The 26392-nt window shown below is 41.5% G+C and overlaps 1 protein-coding gene across 3 annotated transcripts in view; it reads right to left on the bottom strand.

The window, feature by feature from the left end:
• The window catches only part of SOCS6 (suppressor of cytokine signaling 6), a 38320-nt gene extending 13875 nt beyond the window's left edge, over window positions 1-24445 (bottom strand). Inside the window, exons 1-2 of one of the 3 annotated variants that reach the window (XM_022584278.3) lie at window positions 24367-24445; window positions 19398-19586 (exon numbers count right to left, since the gene is read on the bottom strand). The gene's annotated coding sequence lies outside the window, so the exon portion shown is untranslated. Of the gene's footprint in view, window positions 1-19397; window positions 23683-23702; window positions 24341-24366 lie in introns of those variants that run through there. The other 2 variants (XM_022584284.3, XM_022584281.2) reach the window with 2 other exon arrangements.
• Between the last annotated feature and the right edge of the window lie 1947 nt (window positions 24446-26392).

Raw genomic sequence — 26392 nt, 5'->3', positions numbered from 1 at the left:
GGTACTCACCATTTCCTGGGAGAGGCTGCCTGGGCCGTGCAGACACAGACCAAGTAAAGCAAAGAGGACGATCGTTGGTAACTGTGACAGATACCATGAAGGAAAGGGAGGCTATCAGAGAACACCAGGGTTCCTACTTTAGGCTCCATAAACACGTAAGACACGTATCCAAGGCCTCTCTGACAGCCAAATATTTAGGCTAAGGCTGGAATGATGAGAAGGAGCCAGTCGTGCAAAGGAAGGCTGAGTGAACAACTTTCTAGATTGAGGGAAGAGCATGTGCAAAGGCCCTGAGGTGGGAAACGGCAGATGCAAAACTGAGAAGCCCAGTGTGCCCGAAGTCCAAGGCGTGAAGGATGAGTGGGCACAAGACAGGCACGGCAAGGTACCTGGGTCTGGTTCGAAGTGCAATGAGAAGAACTAAAAGGTTTCAAATATGAACATGGTCTAGTTTATATATGCACTTCCCAGTTTTGAGACCACACATCATCCTCTCCAACACAGGCACAAACCCATCAGGAGTGTAACTTTGTTGACAAAACAAACCAAAAAAGCCCACAAAGAACCCAGGGGTCTCAAACTGCCTCATCTGAAAAACAGATGAACAGTTTCTGAATAAAAGTAAGATGCTAATCATGCGGAGCCACTTGGAGATCTCGGGGAGGCTATCCAAGTTCTCCTAACAGGCCACATGCCTCTTAAATTCTTCTAACAATGGATGGGTGGGGAGAGTTCAAGTTCAACATAAAGCACTGGAGAGACTCAAACATGAGTCAACTGCATATAAAGGTTTTATTCATAGCTAGTTTCCATTTGCAAGCAATTCTTCATAATGCCCCAATTTTGTGATATAATTTTAGTGAATTACATTCAATTTCAATTCTGGTAGGAAATAGTTGTGGTTTCAAACCCTTCAGGGTCCACCATTTATGGATAGGCCAGTCATTAGAAACGTGTGTGTGTGTGTGTGTGTGTGTGTGTGTGTGTGTGTGTGTGTGTGTGTGTGTGTGTGTAGGTGTGTAGACACAGTTAATGCAGCTAGGAACACATACAGACTCATCCCAAGGTTGAACGGAAAACATCTGCAGCACATGCCCAAGCTTTAGGGATTCACAACTTGGTAAGTTCTGAAAAGTAGGTTCAGAGGACGAAGAAAGATTCAGAACATGAAGTGGAAAGGAGGCCTGAATAAGAACACACTGCAGGATCCAGGCAGCCTATAAGAAGGCAACAGCCTCATCTCCTGCCCACATACACTCTGGTCTTCCTCGAATCCAGCCGCCAAACTGCAGGAAGAGTAAAACCCGAAAGAGCTTTCCATCTCACCCAGTGAAAAACAGGTCTTTACAGCGGACTGCAAGGCCGCACATGATGTCACGCCCCCATTCCTATACCACTCTTCCCTTGCCCTCTCCACTCGCGTCCTGGTGCTCTGAGAATACTAGACATGTGCTGCCATTTAGGGCCTGGGCGCTGGCTGCAAACATTACACAACCAACTCCTCCCCCGCCACTTCTTTCAAGTCTTCACGACTGTCACTTTCTCAGTGAGACCTGCCCTGATCATGCCATTTAGGCTGCAACACAAACCCGCTTACCATGCTCACTCATTTTCCCTGGCAGACAACAGAACTGTCTTAGTAGGTTCTCCGTCACTCTCCCCCCTCTTTAAAGAACATACGCTTTACAAAAGTAGGGATATTAACTCTGCCTTACTCACTGATGTGTCCCAAGCATCCAGGAACACAGCACGGGCACAGGAGGTGCTCAGTAACTATGAGTCAATAAATGTTAGACATGCAAACCTAATCAGGTATGGTGAACGGATCCCCTGCCCATCTTCACCTTCCTCACTCCCCACCTCAAGCAGTAATTCACCGTCATTTAGGAAAATGTTACAACACTCCTTAACATGGTCAATAAGGTTCTACACAGTCTGGCTATTTTTGATGATTTCTGCTCCATTCACATTCACCATATTTTCACTCAACACACAACTTCTTAACATACTGCTCCTTTGATTTGAACTGTGGTTTGTTTGTTTTTTTTCCATTCTCCTCCTTGACTAATTCCTTCACACATCAGCTCATCTGTCAGTTCCTCAGGGAACATACCTTACTCTTCCTGATTAGGTGAAATCCCCCAATTACATGATCTCAGAATACTGCATACCTCTCTGGCCTATGATTTTTATCTGGGATGTATGCTTACATCTGTTTGTATGATTATTCGATTAATACCTATCACCCCATCAGACTATGACTGAGACTATGTCCATTTTTTTCCCAGCATGTTATCGCAGCACCTAGCTTGTATCTGGCCCAAAGAAGGCACTCAATAAATATATGCTGAATAAACAACAAAGTAAAATGAATGAGAACACTGGTCCACAATGACAGGCGACTTGATGCTGATGTATTTAATTGCCTCAAGAGCAGAACCGGTAACTGCCTCTGATGTGGTAAGTATTACATTTAAATTACCCTTAGTAGATCTGGGGTTCAAATGGTTCTGCTTCCCACTATCACAACCATTTCACAGAAAACAAGACTGATAACCACAGTAAAAGTACTTGGTAATTATCTACTTGATAATTATTCCTTTTTCAACTACCAACCCATATGCAACTTAATATAACATTCAATAAACAAAATTCAATCCTAAACATTAGAAACTACAAAAAGTTCTAGTAGGCCATATGGTCTTTTATCTCTTCCCTTCATTTTCTAGGCAAAGATTACTCTGGAATTTTTAAGAGTATCTGTTTTTCTGTTTGCACTTCTAAAAATACATGCCATCTTTTTATAGGATTACCATCTGTCTCATCATGCCGAAGTAAATGTTCTGAATTAGTTTCACTGCTTTTCTAATTGTAAAATTTTAAGTTTACACATATACTTGAAAATGTGTATAAAGCTTCAAGGGGAAGTTTTAGACATGAATACTTTATCCATACAGGCAGAAGATAATATCTTCAAATAATTTCACAATCTGTTTTTTAAGGAATGATTGGAGGCAGTCATGCTTGCCATTGTAAAATGAAAAAACTTAAAGGACAACATCAAAACAACTACCTAACCTTCATCAAACAAAATAGCATTATTATTGCCATTTTAAAAGTGAGGAAACTGAGTCTCAGAGAGATTAGAACTTGCCCAGATAAGTTAAATAATTTGCCACGAGGAAAACTAGCAGATCCAGAATTTGAACCTGGATGCTGACACCAAAGTTCACATTTCCCCTATAATAAGCTGCCCTGTTGGTTGTGCTCGTGCTTAAGTCAGTGGTTCCCAAACTTTCCTGTCTTGGGACCTTTTTGTCCTTTTAGAAACTACTGAAGGCCACAAAAAGCTCTGTCTCTGTGGGTTATAATCTACTGAAATCGTTTCTTAAAAGTTAGTTGTCCTGGGCTTCCGTGGTAGCGCAGTGGTTAAGAATCCGCCTGCCAATGCAGAGGACACGGGTTTGAGCCCTGGTCCGGGAAGATCCCACATGTCACGGAGCAACTAAGCCCGTGTGCCACAACTACTGAGCCTGCGAGCCACAACCACTGAAGCCCGTGCACCTAGAGCCTGTGCTCCGCAAGAGAAGCCACCTCAATGAGAAGCCCGCGCACCACAACGAAGAGTAGCCGCCACTGGCAGCAACTAGAGAAAGCCCATGCGCAGCAACAAAGACCCAACACAGCAAAAAAAAAAAAAAAGTTAGTTGCCCTGGGAAACACGAAACCATATCAAGAATTTTTTTACTCTATTACATTTAATCCCTATTAGAAATTAGAGATTTAATAAAAATATTTATTAATTCATTTTTAAATGACAATTTACTCATTACATGTTAACATAAATAATTTTTCAAGAAAAATAAATACATTTTCCCAAACAAAAATTCAGTGAGAGAAGTAGTACTGTTTTACGTTATTGTAAATCTTTTCTCTGTCTGACAAGACAACTGCACTCGTCTGTGTTTGCATTCAATCTGTTACAATATGTTGTTTCAGTTAAAGTGTAAGAAGAAAATCCAACCTCCTACAGATATAGAACTGGAAAGGGGAGGATATTTTATTTAATAACCTTTTCCTATAACTGTGGATAGTCTTCTTGTGATACTAGAACAAAATCAAGTGCTAGTTTCCTAAAAGTTAGTAGTGCTAAGAAATCTACAGCCACATCAAGAATTTTTTTCCTCTACTACATTTAAATCCATTGGTCTCGGTGACATTTTGAATGAATCCTTTATGCAGGCATGATTTTTTAACATCATGTATTAGTTATTTCATTATACAATATCAAAAAATTACATGTAATATCACCACTGATCTCATCAGAAAAGTTTGTAAGTACTGGGAAGCAGTTAAGCAAACAGTGGTAGAAGTTTTCCACAATTCTAATTTTTGCTTGAATCTAACGTGGGCAACGATATTGTCAATGAAGAGAAAGGCTTTACTTTGACCATTTATAAGAAAATATCGACTGAACACTCAAGTTGATTAACCATAGTTTGTCTGTCAATTGTTCTTTTAGGTAAAAGTGGCGCGTCATGAAAGAGCAGCTAGTTCAGTAAGTAACTCAAACAATGGCACAAGGCTTCGCTCAAGACACCTTCATTAGCATGTGGTACAAGTGCTTCCTACGCACTTCCATTTCATCATAAGGATTTTGAAAAGGTGTGTACTCAAGGTCAAAATGTAATAAAATTAATAATTTTTATAGCTTCATCAATGACATTCTTAAATGTAACTGGAATTTTCTTCTTACTACAAGTGCTTGGAGGTGAAGAACATATGACTACTATGAAAGTTTAATACTATTACACAGTTAGTGCCATTGCTTTGTTCGTGGTAAGGCACCATCAATTTTATTCACATTGCTTTTGCACCGTCAGTAAAAATGGCGATACAGTGAAAAAGGCAAATGTTTTAGCATTATTATGAAAGGGGATCCACAAACCATACTTTGAGAACTGATAGCTTAAACTACCTGTGAAAACAGTTTAAAAGAACAAAGAGAAAGACTTTTAATGTAAGCAAAGCATCGACGTTAAAAATTCGCAAGATAGGAGGTTCACTGTTGTAACCATCTCTCTGCATTTCACTTCCAGCCAGTTTCTGAATGTGACATGGCTCATGCCCTTCCAGGTCAGCTCCTTGAATTCTACTCCACTGCTCCTGAATCTGCCAGGTCACTACCTGCCACTACCTTTATAAAAAAGGAAAAATATAAAAGAGATACTAAAGCCTTTCCATAAAGGGAGAAGTAGAAATGAGGGAAAGAAACAGACCATATAAAAAAAGAAAATAAGGTCAATGGCCAATATAACAGGAGATGGAATTTAGGTCCCAATGTTTGTTATGCCAATAAATATGAATGGGATACACCCACCTATAAAAAGAAAAAGACTTTCAGATCTGGTTTTTAAAATCCAATCATATGTTACATAAAAACAACACACTAAAACCAACTGCCTCATAAAGTTTCAAAACATCATAAAATTTCTATTAGCCACCTCTTTCCAATTCTCCTCTTCTTCAGCATTCCTGTGATTTTCTTATTCTATCAGCTGAATTATATCTACTTGTATTCTATTTGAGATCAGGAACACTATCACTTGGTCACTTGTTAGACCCCAGTAACTGAAATAGTTCTGGGCATTGCTGATGCTCATCCAAACTTTTCTGAACTTAGAGTCTTTTTATTTTTTCTAAGTTCTTTCTACAAAAAAAAGTTAATCGATTTGTAAACACTAAATAAATGCAGATGGCTAAAAAATTTTTCTGTGGAATTAGGTGTAAGCAAAACCGCTCTAAAGGACTATGAAAGCGTTATTTCAAAAAATATCTCGGCCTTTGTACGAAGGTTGCTTTGCAAGTGTGATTATAATTTTACTTAAAAGAAGTGCCAAACTGGAAATCAAAGATGATGCATTATGGAAGGCTGGAGATGACATAATTCAAACTGACAGAGTTTTTAGTCACTGATTATTTAAAGAAAAGACATTGGTCCTACACTTGGAAATGAGTAACAGTGCATATTTACTTCTTTTAATTTAAAATAAAATGTTTAAAAATACATGAGTGTATGTTTCAGTGCAGTTTTTTTTGTTTTGTTTTGTTTTTTTGCAGTACGCAGGCCTCTCACTGTTGTGGCCTCTCCCGTTGCGGAGCACAGGCTCCGGACGCGCAGGCTCAGCGGCCATGGCTCACGGGCCCAGCCGCTCCGCGGCATGTGGGATCTTCCCAGACCGGGGCACGAACCCATGTCCCCTGCATCGGCAGGAGGACTCTCAACCACTGAGCCACCAGGGAAGCCCTTCAGTGCAGTTTTTCCATTAACTGATAAATACCAATCCTAATTATTTTGGGAAAAAAATCCTCTAATAGAAAAGAATGAAAAAAGGCATAAGCTAACAACAACTGGCTGTCATAATCAAGAAAAAAGGGAAAATGTGTTTACACAAAATTAGAAATGGAAAGAGCAATAACTATGGATCTATGAGAAATCAAAATATGTTAAGAGTACTTTGAAATGCTATGAAAATTAACCTGAAACTCAGATGAAATGGATAATTTTACGGCAAATATATATTACCAAAATTTATATCAGAAGAGGGAGGAATCCAAAAGAGGCTGACAGTTGTCAAAGAACCTGAGACAGTTATCCAAGAACTACTGTGGCCCTCTCTTCCCTTGGGGAGAAAAAGTGACAAGTCACTATAGATATATGTCCAATACTCACACTAAACTACTTCAGGGCATAGCGAGGAAAAAAAAAAGGCTCCCAAATTTATTTTTGAAGTCAAAAGAACATTGATACCGAAACTGGACAGAGACAACAAATTCTAAAAAACCAAAACACCAAAATCTCACTTACGAACACCGAAACAGAGATCTTAAACAGCAGCAAACATTCAGAGTAGTGGGGGGAAACAATTCAACTAGATAAGGTACATCCCAGGATGGATGGCATGGCTGTATATTTGTAAATTTATTAGTATAATTTATCATAGATCAAAGAAGCAAAATCATATGAGCATAGCTATAAAGAACAAAAAAGGTCTGAAAAAATAACATCAATTTCTGACTTCCCCCAAAAATAGTCTTTGTAAAATTGAAATAGATGGACATTTAACACGATACATATAACAAAATTATGAGCCATAATGAATAATGAAGAAATGCTGAAAGCCGGCAACAAGGATGCCAATTATCAATACTTTATTTAGCATTATTTTTAACATATTAGCCAATTAATTAGACAAGAGTAAGAAATAAGTATAAATATTGGAAAGGAGGAGACAAATTGTCATTATTTACAAGTGACATGATTGAATGAATATCTGGAAATACAACAGATGCAGCTGAGGAACTACTGGGGGGAAGAAGAAAACTCAGTTAAGTAACTACTTACAAAATGTATATGTAAAAATCACTAGTAATTGTATATTTTTTAAAAGCTGGTAAGAAAATACAATAAAAGACTAGATTCTACTTATAACAGTTTTTAAAAAGATGAAATTAATTTTTTAAATGTCCAGAACTTCATGAAAAACTCTAAAACTCCTCAGAGGATCATAAGAGATCTAAATATATAGAAAGACTTATCTTGTTCTTCAATAAAACAATTCAATTCTGTCAAAATATTAATTCAAGATCCCATAAAAACATCATTGATGTCTTTGCCAGAAACCTGACAAAATGATATTGAAGTTAACTCTGACATATAAACAATGAAAAGAGTAAGGAAAATCCTAAAGGACATATGAAGGAGGATGAGCTGCACTGGATGTCAGAACACACTGTGAGCGCTTAAACCTGGAGGGACAAGGACTAGGAAGTCAAGAAACAGACCAGACACATAGGAAAGGCTCTGTAACTACGACAGGTGGAACTACCGGAGGAAAGGTGGGTTATTAAAGAGACGATGAGAGTAGGTTGGAAAACCATTCGGGAGTGGTGGGGAAAGCAAGATTCTGACTTTATTTCTTATGTAAAAATAAATTCCAGAAGGATCAAATATGTAAACAAAATAAATAAATAAATAAAAGTTGAAGGAAACTCTTAAAAAACTTGCACTGCAAGAAAGACTTTCTATGCACAACATAAAATCTTGACTCCATAAAGAAAAAGATCGACAGATGTAACAATGCAAAATGTATAAATTTCTGGATAGCCAAAAAATGGCATAAAGCCAAAAAAGCAAACTGGCCAACACATATGACCAAGGATTAATTTCTGTCACATAGACCATGCTCTTAGAAATCAGTAAGAGAAAGGCACACAATCCTATAAGCAAACGGGCAAAATATACAAAGGAACAGTTCACACCAAAAGAACGATGGAAGAAAAGAAGTCAAGCAAACAAGTAAGAGAGAAATCAGGCAAGCAGGAGAGGGAGAAAATGAATTCAAGTGGCCAGTCAACACCCTAGAAGATTCTCAACTCATTCACCGCAAAGAAATTAAAGGAATTTGGGCGTGATGCGAACTGTTCTACAACGAGATTGTGATGGTGGTTACATGACAGAATGCATTTGTATAAACTCAACAGACTGTACACTATAAAGGGTGTTTCACTGTACATAAACTGTATATCAACCTTAAAAATTCACTAAAAAGGAAATTCAAAACAAAACAAGATAATATCTTTCACCAATGAGTTTGAAAAAACTAACAACGTTGGCAAAGGTATGGGAAACTAGCACTGATAACTAATCTTTGAAGTGCAAATGGGTACAACTTGTGGAGGACTATTTGAAAATATCAAAATCAAAATCTTAAAATTCACATGTGCTTTAAGCAATAATTATGCTATTAGGAATTTGTCTTTTGGATCCATATTCATGCCGAAAACAGGAACATATGGAAAACAATGTTCGCTACAGAATTAAAAAAATGAAAACTAATATTACTTGATCATTTACCTAGTAATGGCCTACTATTGGTAAATATAGGCCGCATATTGGCCTAATATGTGCCAGGCCTTGGGTTAAGCCTTTGGAATACACTGCGTCTCGTTTAATCCTGATAACCCAGCGAGTTCGGTACTAGGCACAAGAAGTATAACACAGTGGGCAGCACTCCTCTGAAACCAGAATGCACGAGTTCACGTATATCCCCAGGTCCACCTTTTATCGGTGTGTTATCTTAGAAATAACAGTATCAATCATGCAAGTTAGTTGTAAGATTTAACTGTGTTCGTAAATGTGATGTCCTTAAAAAATGCTGACCACACAGTAAGCTATACAGGTGCTTGCAGCTAAAGGCAGTCGTAACAATAGTAACATTCCCATTGCATAAACGGGGACGCTGAGGCAGAGATCACAGCACTTGCCTAAGATCACAGAACTGATTCTACAGAACGAGTCCACTTAATCACTACACAAGACTTTTGCTGCATAATTCATTTTGGTAAAAATGTGGAATTAATCTAAATACCAGGGAGCAACAATAAAAATACACATCAAAAATCAGTGGACTAGTTTAATAAATTATAATCCATCAATACGACAGAATATTATATAAAGAAAGGGGTCTAAGATATATTGTTGGAAAAAGGCAAGTTACAAAATAAAATGCAAATATGATCCCATTAGTGTATTTATTTATATGCCTAAATATGTATAGTAAACGTCTCAAAGAATATCCAAGTATCAGTGATTACACTTCTAGTGAACAGGAAATGGGATCAGGAAGCCCTACATGCAAGACATACATTTTCTACAGTAGATCTTCCTGTGGCAATGGAGCAGGTTTCACTTTACTACAGAACAATGACCACCCTCTCCCCTTACAAAAGAAAATCTGCAGCCTGTGTAAAGGAATGTGTGTCTGTGTGTTTCAGCCACCTGGTGTCATGAAAAGCAGGACTCTGATGCCCTCAGGGTCAAAGGTAAGGTCTCAACAGCTTTCCTTAATCATCCATCTCTCTAAACCTGCTTAAACTGTTCCCAGTTCTCCCCAGCTTCTTATCTCCTGATCCATCTTCCCCTTTGCACCTTGCCTTGTCTCATTCCATATACCGCACTCTCTTCTTTCAGTCTTTTGCTTCCTATTCACAACCCAGACTCTCCCAGCAGCTCTGATCCCTATGAAGACCAGGAATGAACACTTGATCCAGCCAAATCCCTGACATCAAACCACCTCGGTACCACTGAGTTCACTCCATACAAGTGGTTCTCATCATTCACTACAATTTCTGTATGTTTCCTTAACTATGCCCACCTCTTTGCCTCCCTCTCCTACAGTATTTATCACTCCAGCTCACGTACTTGTCTTGACACTGATAAAACACTGCACTTCCTTGAACAGTATAAGGAGATAGCTGCAAACCACAGTAAAAACACAGGGGTGAAAGATAAAGTCCTTACCCTCCAGGCCCTTAGATTCTAGCAGAGAATTTAAGTAAGCAAGCATTTGCAGAAGGGTTGTAAAAGGAACACATTAGGATGCGACCATCATTCAAAGAGACCTAACTCACACCAGGAGGAAGAGGAGAAGTGTCCTGTCACTACGGCTACTAACACCACCACAAGCACCACCCACTAGGAGGTTACTATGCACTAAAATGCACACTAATCTCCTTGAATCCTCACAAGAACTCTGTTTGGAAGGTCCTATCTTTATCTCCATTTTATAGAAGAGTAAACGAAACCTTAGAATGTTTAACAATTGGCCCAAAGTCACAAAGGAAGTTGCCAAGCAATAGACACAAGAGCTGTCACGTGTCACTTTATCTGACTGTGTTAACACAATATGGAGCCTGGGAGGACAGAGCCTTGTGGTTCTGAGCAGAGACTCTGCAGCCATCCTGCCCGAGTTCAAATCACAGCCACCACCGCCCAATGATCTTGGGCAATCATGCCTCAGTTTCCTCATCTGAAAATAGGAATTAAAAAGTATATACCAAAGAGGATCCACTTCTGGCATGATGGAAAGGGAAGCTAATAAATCCTCTCTGTAAAAAGTAACTATAAAGCTGGGCCAAACTGTCAAAAGCAACCATTTCAGCATTTTGGAGATAAACTAACAGCATACAACTGAGAAGCTTATTCATAAAAACCAGTGAACACTGGGACTTCATTAAAATTATAGACTTTTGTGTTGCAAAATGCATCAGTAAGAGGAAAGAAAAGCCACAGACTGGGAGGAAATATTTGCATACCATATATCTGATAAAGGACTTGTACCCAGAACAAATATATGAACAACTGTTTAAGACTGAATGAAAGACAAATAACCTGTTTTAAAATGGGCAAAAGACTTAAATAATACCTTTTACCAAAGACATACAAATGGCCAGTAAGCACATGAAAAGGTGCTTAACACTACTGGTCGTGAGGACAATGTAAATGAAAACCACAATGAGACACCACCACCCACCCACTAGAAGGACAAGACCCAGCCTTAGCAAGAATGTAGAGAAACTGGAACCCTCCTACATCACTGGTGGCAACGTAAAATGAGTTGGCTTTTAAACATTTTTCTTTTTTCCTTATTACAGGAAAGAATGATTAAAATGCTTGACTAGATATACAGAAAACAAAGATTTATGGAAAGGCAGGTAATTTCAGACCCCTAGGAATCACTCCGTATCAGTTTATACAGATCATCTACTTCCTTTTTTCTACAGCTGTATAGTACTTGTGTATTGACGTTTTATTCTTTTTGTGGTGTCTTGGAGAACTTAAGTTTCTCACTGTATTTTAGTCGAATTTGTAAGTCTTCCCTCATTGCAGGCCGATTCTATTGTCTTAAGAAATTCTTCCAACAATGAAAGCATGTATCTCCTGTTATTTCCTATAAAAAAGTATTAAAAGTTCTGCCTTTCACATGTAAGTCCTTGGTTAATACTTGGTTAGTACTGACTTATGTGTGAGGTAGGGATTAATTTGCATTTTTCCACAGGGATAACCAATTGGCTCAACACATTAACAGAAAAATACTGACCCTCATAAGAATCAAAGAAATGCAAATTAAAATAGTAGTGATTTTTCACAAGTCAAATCAGCAAAGATTTTTCTAAATGATGATGTTCCCTACTTTAAAATGTCTTAATATAGTTGTAAAAAATCACTTGGCTATATGCAACTCTTAAAAACATTCATACTTTGACCCAATAATGCTAGTTTTATAAATCCTGAATATGAAAACAAAACATAACAATGTCCCCTGCATTATTATGTGGTGAAAAATAAATTTAAATTTAAAAAACCAGAAACATTCTAATTTCCAACATATGAGAACCGTAAACAAAATTCTTACACATCTACACAATGGAACTTTAGGGAACCACTAAAATTGATATTTATACAGTTAAAAATAACATGGGGGAAAAGTTCATATTGTTCATTTGTTAAGTGCAAAAACACAGGAAACAAAATCTTATGTAAAGTGTGGCCTCGATTATGTAGAAAGAATAGGGAGGAAAATCAGACCAGAAAGAAATACAGCATAACTGTCAACTGGATCATAGAAGACTTTGTAAATATTATTTTCAATACCTTATTTTCAAAATATTCTATAATAAACATGGAGTGTTTTTATAAGAATAAAGTCTGTAAATTTGTTTGTTCTTAAGGTACTTTTTAATAGGGAATGGCTGAGTAGATCCATCAGGTCAGAGCAGAATGCAAGGTCTTTTCTTGGCTTTTGTACATGGCATGACTACCAAACAGAAAAGTAAATCAATAGTTAAGAATACTGCATTATTTTTGTTTTATTACAAACTAGAAAGCCCCCCTCCTCCTCAGCCCACTTAAAATAACTTTTTGCAAATCTGACGTTACTTTTTATTTGGTGTATGAAATATTCAAAGTTTAAATGCTAAGAGTAATAACCCCACCAGCTCTTCAATGACCCTCTTCCCTCCCTACTTCAGCTTATATCCCATGATTAATCACCATCATTCCACAGCTCACACCTTCAATTCCCTTCCCCCATTCTCACTCTGAAAAACTCCCCTGGCAAAACCACAACACCCGTTAAATCCGACTCTCCCTGTGCCACTCCTGCACCCTTATAGGCAACATGGCTGGAGAAACACGTGACCACTCTGGCTGGTCTCACTTTGTAGTCATCACCATGAACCTCAGATGGAGCCTTAATGCCGCCTGGAAATCAAACCACATTCCCCTGGTCCATTCACCTCTCACTTTCCTTGCCGACCATATCACATCTTTCCTCATACCTCCAACACCTACTCCCCCATCTTCAAGCTCAGCAGGTGGCCCAGTGTCCTATTTCACAGAGAAAACTAAGAACTTCAGAAGAAAACTGCAGACTCCGACATCACATCAACCCATATCCATCCTTTATTATATACATCCACGCACCTTTCTACAGGGGCCCCTCCACTGGTGTGCTTGGTCTCCTTCCCCTTCCAAAAATTTCCCTCTACTGGATCACTCCTAAAAATGTCACTTCTCATAGATACAAATAAACTTGTCCTGACCCCACTTTCCCCACAATCTATGGTTCTGCCTCTTCAATCCCCCCTGCAGCAAAACGCCTTGGGAAAATCATGCATACTTGAGACCTGCAATTCCCTTTCTCCCATTTTCTCTTAAACCCAAGCCAGAGAGACCTACTACACCACCATTACACAGAAACTGCTTTTGCCAAGGTCACTCATAACGTCTCCATTGCAAATCCGGCACGGGCTCTCAGTCCTGATCTTACACACTCTACCATCAGCATCTGATACAGCTGGTCACTCCTCAGATGCTCAGCCTCTAATCTCTTAATGTTGGGGCACCCTGCACTCAGACCCCGGTCTTTTCTTCTCTATCTACACTCACGTCCCTCAGCAATGTCATTCATTCTCATGCATGGAATAATGATGCGTCATCCACTCCCAAACTTTCATCTCTTTATTTAGCCCAGTTATAGTCAACTCCCCTCTTGACTTTGCTGCTGCGCTATCTTATAGATATCTGAGACTTAGCATGTTCAAAACTAAACTCTGGATTTTTCCCATCCCACCCCCAAACCTGCTCTACCTGCAGTTTTTCCCACTTTCATTTATGGTTACTCCATTCTTCCAACTGCTCAGATCAAAACCTTCAGAATCACCCATGGCTTTTCTTTCTCTCACTCCACATCCAATAGCTCAGGGGTTCCCAACCCCCGGGCCTCGGACTGATACCGGTCCTCAGCCTCTTAGGAACCGGGCCACACAGCAGGAGGTAAGCGGTGGGCAAGTGAGCGAAGCTTCATCTGCCACTGCCCATCATCATCGCCCGCGTCACTGCCTGAACCATAACACCTCCCACACCGCCAGCCTCAGCCCCGCATCCGTGGAAAAACCGCCTTCCATGAAGCCGGTCCCTGGTGCCAAAAAGGTTGGGGACCGCTGCAACAGGTCACAAAATCTCAATTCCTATCTTCAAAATATAGGCAAAATCCAATCACTTTGGGGTCCAGTCTCCACACTGGACCAAGCTGCTGTCCTACCTTGCCTGCATCAATGCAACGGCCTCCTAATTAGTTTCCTGCTTTCCCCTCTGTCCCCGCCCCCAACCCAGTCTTCTCTCAACACTGCACTGGTGCTCAGGGAACTGGCACCAGATGCCTGTCACTACCCTGAGTAACAAAGTCCTGTATCTCTGACCCAGGAGTCTCATGTCTTCTGGCAGCAACCATGAAACTGTTTCTGGCTAACTTGATAGCTTGCAAGGAGGGTAAAATCTCCAACTCCTCACTAAATAACTGAAATGTAGTAGATGTAATAGAATTGCTTTCACTTCTTTTAGATCCTCTGGATCTTCACACAATAAGCTTTATTTTAAAAAGCAATACGGGGACTTCCCTGGTGGCACAGTGGTTAAGCATCCGCCTGCCAATTCAGGGGACACGGGTTCGAGCCCTGGTCCGGGAAGATCCCACATGCCACAGAACAACTAAGCCCGTGCGCCACAACTACTGAGCCTGCGCTCTAGAGCCCACATGCCAAAACTACTGAAGTCTGCGTGCCTAGAGCCCATGCTCCGCAACAAGAGAAGCCACCACAACTAGAGAAAGCCCACGTGCAGCAACAGACCCAACACAGCCAAAAATAAATTTAAAATAAATTTATTTTTTAAAAAAGCAATATGAATATTTGCATGGCTACAAAGGTAGACAGAGACATTTAAACATAATCAAATTAAGAAAAGTAGACTTAAAGTTGCCATATAATTTAAAATTAAGAATGAATTTATAATTATAGCAAAAGCTCTAATAAATTTTCTATTTTTAACATCTTTATTGGAGTATAATTGCTTTACAATGGTGTGTTAGTTTCTGCTTTATAACAAAGTGAATCAGCTATACATATACATACATCCCCATATCTCCTCCCTCTTGCGTCTCCCTCCCACCCTCCCTATCCCACCCCTCCAGGTGGTCACAAAGCACCGAGCTGATCTCCCTGTGCAATGCAGCTGCTTCCCACTAGCTGTCTATTTTACATTTGTAGTGTATATATGTCAGTACTACTCTCTCACTTCGTCCCAGCTTACCCTTCCCCCTCCCCGTGTCCTCAAGTCCACTTTCTACATCTGCGTCTTTATTCCTGTTCTGCCCCTAGGTTCATCAAAACCACTTTTTTTTTTTTTAGATTCCATATATATGTGTTAGCAATATGGTATCTGTTTTTCTCTTCCTGACTTACTTCACTCTGTATGACAGACTCTAGGCCTAATACATTTTCAAGTGATTCAAATCCCACTTTGTGAGCTATATACAAAAATACAATGTAGCCCTAAGTTTGCTACGTGACACTGAGTGAGTCTCAGATTCCCCATATAAAATAAAGAGGCTGATCTCTAAAACACATCAAGCTCTAAAATTATCTGATTCAAAGAAAACAAAAATACGCAGAGACTTAGAAATTTAACCTGTAGAGAAGTTTTGTGAGCACTTCTAAGTATCTTTTCCTGTAACTGTGTTCAACACATTGCTATTAAATTGAATATATAACAAATGTTCATAAATTCAATCATTTAAAACGTTAATGGAGCTGGCTTATAAGATTTGATTAATGAAATAAACACTCTCAATTTTTTGATTCAGATTTTAACATGCTGTATTTAAAAAGTAGTACACCTATTACCAATTCATTACTGTCTTTATGTATATACCTGCTAATTTTTAAAATGTATACATTTTTACACCTTTCCAGGAACTTACCAATGTTTTAGCTAGAAACATAGTAAATCCCTAGTCTCACCACTTCCACTGCCTATAAGAAAGTATTAAACTATTGGTTAAACTATGAAGTAGGTAAGTTCCTTTGAGAATTTTTTGACAAACTGTTGACAATTAAGTAGGGCCCAAATATCTGTTTGCTGTTTATTTTTATTCTGGGACAGGGGTGCTGTACCAAATAGTATAATGATGGAGTTCCTTCTCTACTTTTCTTTCTTCAAAATTTGTTCATACATAAAGTCTCTTAAATATAATGAACTACTAAAGCAAAAATTTTTAACTCCTAATGGCAACATGCACATAAAAATAATTGAAAAGTAAAACAATTGCTTTGACTGCTTTCAGCCTTTAGGTCTTAACACAAAGCTCCAATTTAAAATGAAATGTGTCAATTATGTGTTCAAGTGCTTTTGCATAGAATATGTAAGAGTTTTTCATTCAATCTGCATTAGAGAATAAGAGATTTTAGTTATAACAATCTTTTCCTCATTTTATATAAGTATACCTAATAAAGAAGAGCAGATTTGGGGTACAAAAAGTAATCCACAAAAGATTTATTAAATGTATATTAAGAGTGAATGTAAACCACATTCACTGATCATTAGCGATAAAGGGCATCCTGCAGAGCAATAATTATTCAAACGAATGATACAGTCCTATTAAGCAAATATAAAAATCTTAAAAACTGGAAAAGGTTATACACACTGTAAAATGATAACTTAATTATCAAAAGTAATCACTTATTATAGGCTGCCAAACAGGGGATCTCTTGACACTTTTAAAATGATCCAAGTTAAAAATAATTCATGTTACCCACCATAGATCAGCAGGCATTTCATAAATTAAGTTGCACAAAGTTCAGTAACATAGGTGTGGCTTCATGACAGCACTAACTGAAAACACACTGAAAACCTTTATTTAAAGAAAAATTAGATTTGGGTTTCCCCCAAAGTAAAAGACTTTAATATTCACTGATCCTAGCAAAACAAACAAAAACTATTAAAAAGAAAAAAACTTTGAATGAGCTTCTAATGAAACATATACTTTTTTATCTCCACACACACGCACACAAAAACACAAGGACAATGAAAACTGGAAAACAAATGACAACAGAATTAACTGGCTTAAACAAATGAGAGAAAGCTGAAATCTAAGCCTATTGGAAGGGAAGGCAGCAGAAACAAGCCTAAGAAAAAATATCACAAATCTGAAACAAGAGTCAGATGCTATTTATTAAAAAGTGGGGGTAGAACAGTTAGAAAACAAAAACTCCTATAAACCAAAATAAAAATTCAACATAAGTAAAACTGAAAAAATCCTCCCCCCAAAAAAGAACCAGAAAATTAACCGACTTAAATATTTGAGAAGAGGCTAAAAAAAATTAATATATCAATCCAGGAGGTCCAACATCCAACAAAAAAAGAGCTTTAGTCAGGAAAAGAAAGAAAATGAAGGGGAAAGCATTACAGAAGAAAATTTAAAATTTTCCCCTGAAGAACACAAGTATACACACTGAAGAATCCATGGAATGCTCAGTCCACCCAAAGAAGAAAAAATAATAATCAGGCACATCGTGGTGAAATTTTAAAATTTAGACAATAGCAGAAAGATACTATAAGCTTCCAGAAAGAGAAAAAATTTACATACAAATGATTGGGAAAGAGATGGCAACTGACACAGTGATAACACTGAAAGCTGGAAGTTAGTGGAGCAATGTCTCCGAAATTCCAGGAGAAAGTCTGCTTCCGATGCGGCACACGTTTACAGTCAGCAACCCTCCTGAGCACATGCACGTTTCCCTGCACTCCTGCAGGGCCACGTGACTGGTTCTGGCCAATGGGTTGTGAGCACAAGTGACATGCGTCACTTCTGGGCCAAATATTTACGCCAGCTTGTGACCTGTCAGCTCTCTTTTGCACCTGCTGTGGCAACCTGGAGTCATGGGGTGATATGATGGGGAACTGCAGGAAGATGCCAGAGGAGCGCCAGGCCCACAGCAGACTGGGTGAAACCAAGCAATAAGCATTTATTTACGCACTGAGATTTCAGAGTTAATCTGCCATTGCAGCATAACCCATTCTATGCTGACTACAACAGTAACCTAGAATTCTATACAGTCAGGCTATAAAGCAAATATTTAGAACACAGACGTTTTCTGACATGCAAGGTCTCAAACACACACGCACACACACCCCATCACCTTACTAGGAAGCTACTAGGAGGTTAAGCTCCATCACATCAAGGAAGTAAACCAAGAAATCGAAAACAGGTGACCCTACTTAGGAGAGGAGAGAAAAGAATCTCTAGGTTGACGGTATAGCTCGTACTGCTCAGCCTGTTTGGGATACTGTCCTTGCCCTCTATAGCTCTTCCCAAACACCCTCCAAGAGTCAGCTCAACTGTGACATCCTCCATGAAGACAGAAATCCAAATTTCCTGGCTACCAGCAGTAAATGAAAACATCTTGCGGCAATAGCAAGAAAAGAGTCGCATTCTAAAATCTGTCAGCAATGTGGTTTGTGACTCGGGCAAATTACGTAACCACTCTTAGTCTCAACTTCTGCCATAAGGATGAGGTTATCAGAAGGTTCCTTCTAATTCTAAAGGCAGTAATTCTGCCAGTGTACAAAACCGCTAAATCCTAATACAATTCTATGTTTGGTACATGCTTACATATTCTGACAGTCAGTGGTATTTGGTAATAATGTTATTCCCTAAATATATATATATTTTTTACTTTAAAAGCAATGTCAACAGACAAAAATGACTATTGTCAGAGGGACGATGATATTTCCTTTAAAACCCAAACTCAGGTTTAATAACAAACACCTTCATTATTATAAACATCTAAACAAAAGGAAAACCATACGAAATAACAAGTCTACCAGTAAGAATTCATCTTACTTTAAAAGTGTGTTAACCCTGTTGCTAACACCACTCAGTGTGTCATTGGTGTGGCCAGAATAATGTCTATCACTGTTAGTACAACAGCAAGCAGCACCGAATAATAGGTGATCTAGAGCACATGCTGACTACATCTTTTCTAAATAGTTCTAAAGAGTAACATTAAAGTCTTAAAATTGTTTTGGATAGAAATTTTATCTAGTAAGAGCCATATATTCCTCTGCCTTCTTAAAAGAGACACTTTAAACACAAGTGTGTACATTAATCTCATGCTGTATATAGACAGACGCCTCTTCACATGATCAAATTTACCTGCTGGAAGATTTCAGGACGGCATAGTGACGCTTGCAGGGTTTACTGATGCTCAGGAAACTTCGTCTCCCAGGCCTTCAGAGAGATGTGGTGTTTTCTTCTTTCCTTCTTCTCTACTACTCAAGAGTCGGCTCCCAAGGACAATGGGATAGCCACCGCTCCCCAAACATAGTCTCCAAGTGTGATGCCCTTTTAATAATTTTAAGAAAAAATTTCAGTGTGATGGCTGTTGAGAGTGATAAGACAATATTAAAACAATCAGCAGGAGAACAAGCGCCCAGGGCCTTGCAGGTGGCCACATGCAGTACCTTTCTGTTCTAGGTTTCCCACCAACTGACCGCGGTGACCCAGAGCCAGTCAACCCCCCGCTGCTTACACTGCACCCATGTGTAACCCTCACAATTCTAGTAGCTGCACCAGTAATACTTCTGTAGACTCCCGTTCTCCTTCCTCTTTTACTTCCATTTTTCTCGTCTCTTTGGTCTCACACCGCTTCCCCACACGGGGCTTCCTCAACAAGAAAAACCAAGTCTTACGCAGATATTGCTGATCAACCAGAATACTCCTTTTAACTAATCACAGTACGTTTTAAACTAATTATTACTGTTAGCCCTGTTATATGCCAGGCACTGAACTCATACACTTACATGCATTATCTCAATTATTACACCAATGTTGAGGAAGGCACCACGATTATTTTACAGATAAGACAAATAAGACTTTGATTTTATTTTAAAAACCTACCCTATAAAATCACAGTGTTGAAATTCAAACTTCGATCAGCAACCCTATGAGAGACTGCCTTCACCAGCTGCGGTCAGTCACCCAGGTCACTGGCTTGTCTAATTCCTAACGAGTTCTTCCTTCCTGCTTAATTCTGAGGATGCCCGAGGTTCCAGACAACTGAAGCTTTACCTTGCTAAGCTCTGTAAGGCAGCATCAAGGGAAATGTGCTCTGGGGCCGTTACTCTCCTCACACTCCAGTTAACTGTGCTTCCAGAAGCAACAAGAGGCCTGTGCATCTTCACGACCAGCCAGTGGGGCATGTGAGTGAATTCAGACACACATCGCGGTTCTACAAGAAGATGTAGTTCTCCCTGTGTGGGGATTTGGGGCCATGTAGTGTCAAGAACGTGGGCCTTATCAGTGCTATGATTTATTCAGTTGAGCAGATCAACTCAGCCAGGGATAAATAAAAAACACAAAAAACCCAACGGATGTCTAAGATCCAGCCAGCACATCTCTGCCTTTAACATGCAGACAAACATGTAAAAGCTACAAGTGCTTTCTGTATACCACATCCCCACTCAGTGGCCAGGCTCCATGCCATGTGTGAGGGAGACAAAGGAGAAAGGCCACAGCCCACGCCCTCCACAAGGAACTTAGTAATGAACGTTGTATCAGAAACAGACGAATTGATAAAATGGGATTACGAAGGAGCTGGAAGGAAGGGGTGGTCAGGGAAGGCTTCCCTGAGAGGGTGACCCTGAGAATGAACCAACCACAGGGGGAGCCACTGAAGAGCAGTCTAGGAAAACTGTCAAAGGGGAGGAAGCCAGACCCAGCCTGGAATGTTGAGGAACAGAAAGGCTAGACCACACCTTTGTGCTAAGGTGGAGAGAGGGCTGTTCAAAATGCGCTGAAGAACCAGGCAGAAGTCTTGTGGTCGATGGTAAAGAGTTTGGATTTTACTTTAAACAAAATATACATGTATTCACAGTAACTCTGACAGATAGATCATCCCCACCTTAGCCCCACTTGAGGAGTAAGACTCAAAGGGGTTATATAATGGGTTCAAGGTCACAAAGCTAGTAACGTACACTCTTCCCTAAAGACCTAACACCTCTAAAACGTCCTCTGTGTGCAAAGGGAGAATGGAAGTCTTAAATGACTTTATCTAAGTCTGTCTATTCTTCAAACATTAACGAGACCAACGGTCACCCAAAACAAACGTCCCAACAAAGTAAAACGTAATGTTTGTATGAATCATCAAAGATGACTCTGAAGTTGGTTTAAGGTAAAATGTGCCCTCAGTCCAAAAGCCTTCCCTACTTACTAGCTAAACCAACGTGTTGTGCAGCATAATAAATTAACCGTAAAAATATTAATGACAATTTCACTCTCAATACACTTTAAAACAAGTCCCACTGCTGTTTCTCTCTCTCCCTACCTGGACAACTCTTTCAAGCAAACTAGTCATACAAGAAAGTTTCCCCTTTTTATGACACATACTAACATTATAAATTTCTCCCTTGCAAAAACAATAATTTTACAAAATTACCCAGGCGCCACAGATGTGTCATTTCCAAAAGTGGAAGAGGTCAGGGATGAGGACAGAGAACTGAAATAGACAATCTTCTTTTCCCATAAAATGCAACAAGCAGAAGACAGCAAAAGGCGATCTTTTTAACTCTAGGTCATTTACCTACCTACCCTTATTAGGTATCAAAACAGATGCATACACACTCATTAGTTATTCGAGATTATAAATTACGTGGGGTATTTGACCTCATACTTCAGTATATTTGTATGTGTATGTGCGTGTGCACCGATCCATTTTGCATGACTGTGTATTTCTAAGGTAGTGATAACAGTAACTGCCACAAATTCAGAAATGGGCGTAACAGTTCCCTTTTCTGGAGTATGTTATGACTTTTAAATAAGATCACACAGGCACTTCCATGAGCAAAATAAAAGATAATGTTAGTAACACAAAAGTTTCCTGAAAACTGACCACAATGGAGAAAACTACCAGAGTTTTCTCTGAAGAGTGACATTACCCAACAAGACAGGCTTAGGAAGATGCTTTCTTCTGTTCCCTAAGAAGAGGGCCATTAAAGGAGCACTCAGGGACTTGCCTGGTTGCACAATGGTTAAGGCTCTGTGCTCTCAGTGCAGGGGGCCCGGGTGCAATCCCTGGTCAGGGAACTAGATCCCACATGCATGCCACAACTAAGAGTTCGCATGTTGCCACTAAGGAGCCCGCCTGCTGCAACTAAGCCCCGGTGCAACCAAATAGATAAATAAATAATTTTTTTTTTTTTTTTTTTTAAAGGCGCACTCGGGACCATGAGATGAGTAGGAATCCATTCAGTACAGCTGAGTTTCCCTCCCAGGTCATGGCACAGCCCAGGATGGCTGCAGCCCAGGTCAGTGGCACCCAAACCCTTTCTCTGCCACTCCCTGCAAGGTGCTATGGGGAGGGTGCCAGGTGACACCAAGAGTGTGCCCCTGGGTCCTGCAGACGCCGTGTTTAAGGCCTGCCCATCTTCCCACTAAAAGAAGGGAAAGGGGTAGTGCCATGTACTTCCCATCAATTCAGGAGGTATTTAAAGATCATAAAAAAAGAAAAAAAGGAAAAAATGTTTCAGAAGAGATGAAGGGAGCTCTAAAAAGGGTAAAGGTTCAGGTGAATAATCTGGGTGATCGTACCCAGACCAGCGGAAAGCACTTGCCAAGTCACAGGTGAGTTCTTCTAAGTGTCCTAGTTAAGCCCAAGGTCAGTGGGCCAGCTTCCCCCAAGGCAACAAGAAAACATTAGGGACAATGTCGGAACCAGAGGGTTGAGGCCACATCTTCTGTGCTGTATATTCTGGAATGGCTTCCGAAACTTACCACATCCATGCTACCTGATGCGGCACTGAGAAATAAATAAGAAAGCGTGGGGAACGGATCACAGGCTATGTTTTCGGGTTTCCTCTGTGAAACGTGATAAACAACCGCCGTTCATGTTTCTAAACAAAACTGATTCCCCACAGCACTAAACAGTCCACTTAAGATTCATTCATTCAAGTAAGCTAAGTAGATTTTATGTTGTGATATTTGTTAGGTTAACAAAAAAAGTCAGGATAAATGTACACCTACTATGGTTGAGAAAACCTCAGACATTTCATCTTGAAGTAGATAGCAGTTTACTTCTGCTTGAATACACATATATCTTTATTCCAAGGAACATGGTCCACGAAGAACATATTCGGAAACCATTCACATTATAATTGTGATTACTACGATCTCCGTCCTCATACCCAGTAAAGCGGCATATCGCCTTTTCCGGGGTAAACGTTCACGAAACATCTGCTGAACTGAATTCCACGTTATATATTTCATTACCGGAAGCCTGAGCTCCGCCACATATTCCCACCTGGCCCTGAATTCCAAAAAGTACAGATGGCAACCCAAAATTCCACATTCCGACTAAATGTTAAGGTGGCCTACAGGCGACCGCACACATTCCAAGTTCTGCGCCAGGACCTGCCCCCGAGAAATGTCAGTAGTTCTCACCCAGAATGAACCACAAAGGTGTACCTGAAGTTGTCAACACCTGAAGCAAACTGAAAATCAAGGCCCGTCTCGGGGGCGGCTTGACATCTCTAGTCCCCACGCCCGCGCGAGCCCGTGAGGGTCCGGCGGCGCCTCCACGCGCGGAACAGACCAGGGTCTCGGCCAGACGCGACCCCCCGGGGTACGGCACGGGCGCGGCCTACGGCCCCCAGCCCGTCCTGCGGCCGCCGGCCTACAGCCCGGGGGTCCGAGCGCGGCCGAGGGGCTGCGGAGCGCGCAGGCCCCGCGCCGCCGCCCCAGGCCTTGCCGAGCCCCGGCCTCTCCCCGGCGGACTGCGGGCAACAAAGGCGGCGGCCCGGGCCCGGCGCGCGCGGCGGACGAGAGGCCGAGGGGTCCGGCCGGCGCGCGGCGGAAGCAGGCCTCAGCCCTCCCCAGCCCGGCTTCCCGGACGCCGCTCCCCGCCGGCCCGGCCCCCGCCCGCGGACCCACGGAGGCGCGCAGGGCCTCACGCCGCCGGGACCCTCGCCGCTCCCCGCCCGGCGGCCTCCCCGACCCCCTCCGCGCCGGAGCCGCCCCGCCGGCCGGAGGAGAAGGGGCACCGCCGCGGCCGGTTCCCCGGGCCGCCGAGGAGAGGGGGCGGGAAGCCGAGCCCGGACCCAGCCTCCAACTCGGCTCCGCAGACGCTCACCCGGCAGCCGCCCGCTCCGCTTCCTCGCCCAGCGCCGGCGCGACTGCCGCGCTCGGCCCTCCTTCCCGCAACTCCTCCTCCCGCCTCCTTCCTCCTCCTCCTCCTCCTCCAGGAGGGGCGCGCCGGGCGCCGGCTCGAGCTGGAGCCGCAGCCGAGGAGCCGAGCCGGTAGCTCCGCGCCCACCACTCGGCCCGCGGCGCCGGCGGGCGTCTGCGCGGGGGGGTGGGCCGGTGGGGGCGGGGGTGGGGGTGTGCGGGGCGGGGCCGGGGGCGCCGCGGGGCCGGGGGGCCGGTCCCCGGCTCGAGTCGGAGTCCCGGCATCTGCCCGCCCGGCGCGCCCCGCCCGCGCCCACTGGCCCGGCCGCTTGTCCGGTGCTGCCTCTGCCTTTGCAGCCTCCCCGCCTCGGCGGCCGGGCCGACGCGAAAAGGAAGATGTCCTCGGCCCTCGGCCGCCGGCCCTGCCCTTGTCCCTGCGGTCGGGTGGCGGCCTCCACGCGGCCGAGGTCCGCTCACCTGGCGCGGTGACCCGGGCCCGGTCCCCGCGGGGAGGGAGGGACGGGCGAGCACGCGCGCCCGAGCAGGGCCAGGGAGGGAAGACCTTCCCCACACCTTGTCTAGCTTAACCGTAGAATGTGCTTATTAAAAGAAAACCTATTCCTTGTTTCAAGCCATCTGCTTTTCCATTTAGTCCTTGTTAGTGGGGTTTTATGCAGGAATAGTTCACTATTGTTTGCGCCGCCGAATTCCAAGGTAGTGTGACGTAAAGTTGCATGTTGGTGACTTGACTCATTTCTTTGGAAATTGGCGGAACCGTCCCAACATATAGCAATAGCAGCAAATTGGATTTTTGCCAATGAGAAGCAACATTTTTATTTCTCTTTTCATCAAAGAAAAGTGATTAAAGTGCATTAAAATCTAACTTAAGCTCTTTTCTCTTGTCCGCCATCCTATGTGCGGTTCAATTTGCTCCTCGCCATGTCTTCCCACAAGACTTCAGGATCAAGCGATTCCTGGCCAAGAAACAAAAGCAGAATCGTCCCATTCTCCAGTGGATTCCAATGAAAGCTGGTAATAAAATCAGGTACAACTCCAAGAGAAGGCATTGAAGAAGAACCAAGCTGGGTCTATAAGGAGCCTCACATATGAAGTGGCACACATTTACGCTATCAAGGTCAATTCTTACCGTATCAGAACATCACTAGTGTCTGGAACAGCTGCCTGTGTTTGATGGGAGAAATGGAATGGCTCTCTCCTCTTTTCTTGATCTTTCCTCACCACTGCTCACTGTGTAGCTCAGTAATAAATATGTGAAACCTTTTGTTGGAAAAAAAAAAATCTAACTTAATAATTGTTGGCTTTAAAACTTGTATTTCTTGAATAGTATGGACCTTTTAAGGAGGAAACAAGGCTAGGGAAAAAAGTCTTAAAGTTGTTCCAAGGTGAATTTGTAGCTGAATTATACATCAGTTAAGCTGTTATCTTTAAAAAAGTGCAAGTAATTGATCTTAATTCCTATAAATGTTGAATATATAATTCTCATCTAAACACAAAATGATTAATAATTTAAAAATTGGATTGCCAGGTGATTCAATTGGTTTGTATGACTGAATACTATACATAAGGTTGATGTCATTTGTTATATGTGATTCACCAGACCTTCTGTCATCTTCAGTTCTTAGTTGAATTTACCATTATTGTTACCCTGATTTAGATACAGCTCAATTCTCAAATATCTAATCACAGTTAATGTTGACTGAAATAGAATGGTCAGAGAGCTCAGTGATAATCGTAAGTGGTAATTAGAAAAGAAGCAAACTTTTCAATCCACCCCTCTTGTTGTAAGCCCTTCAGAAGGACAAGACATGGGACAGATTGGAGTATCAGGGGGCTGGTGTCTCCTTATATGATCTAAAGAAGGCCAGCTGGGGGCCGTCAGCAGGGCTTGATAAGCACTAAGCTAGCAGTGGACTGAGCTGACTCTTCCAGGAGACAGGATCAAGACACGGGCTTCTGAGTCTGGCAGAGCT

This window comes from Delphinapterus leucas, chromosome 14 (genome assembly GCF_059928025.1).
Source record: "Delphinapterus leucas isolate spDelLeu-1000000601 "Yukka" chromosome 14, BTC_Dleu_Yukka2, whole genome shotgun sequence".
NCBI lineage: Eukaryota > Metazoa > Chordata > Mammalia > Artiodactyla > Monodontidae > Delphinapterus > Delphinapterus leucas.
The sequence above is the reverse complement of the archived record's forward strand: the minus strand, read 5'-3'. Positions and strand labels throughout refer to the sequence as shown.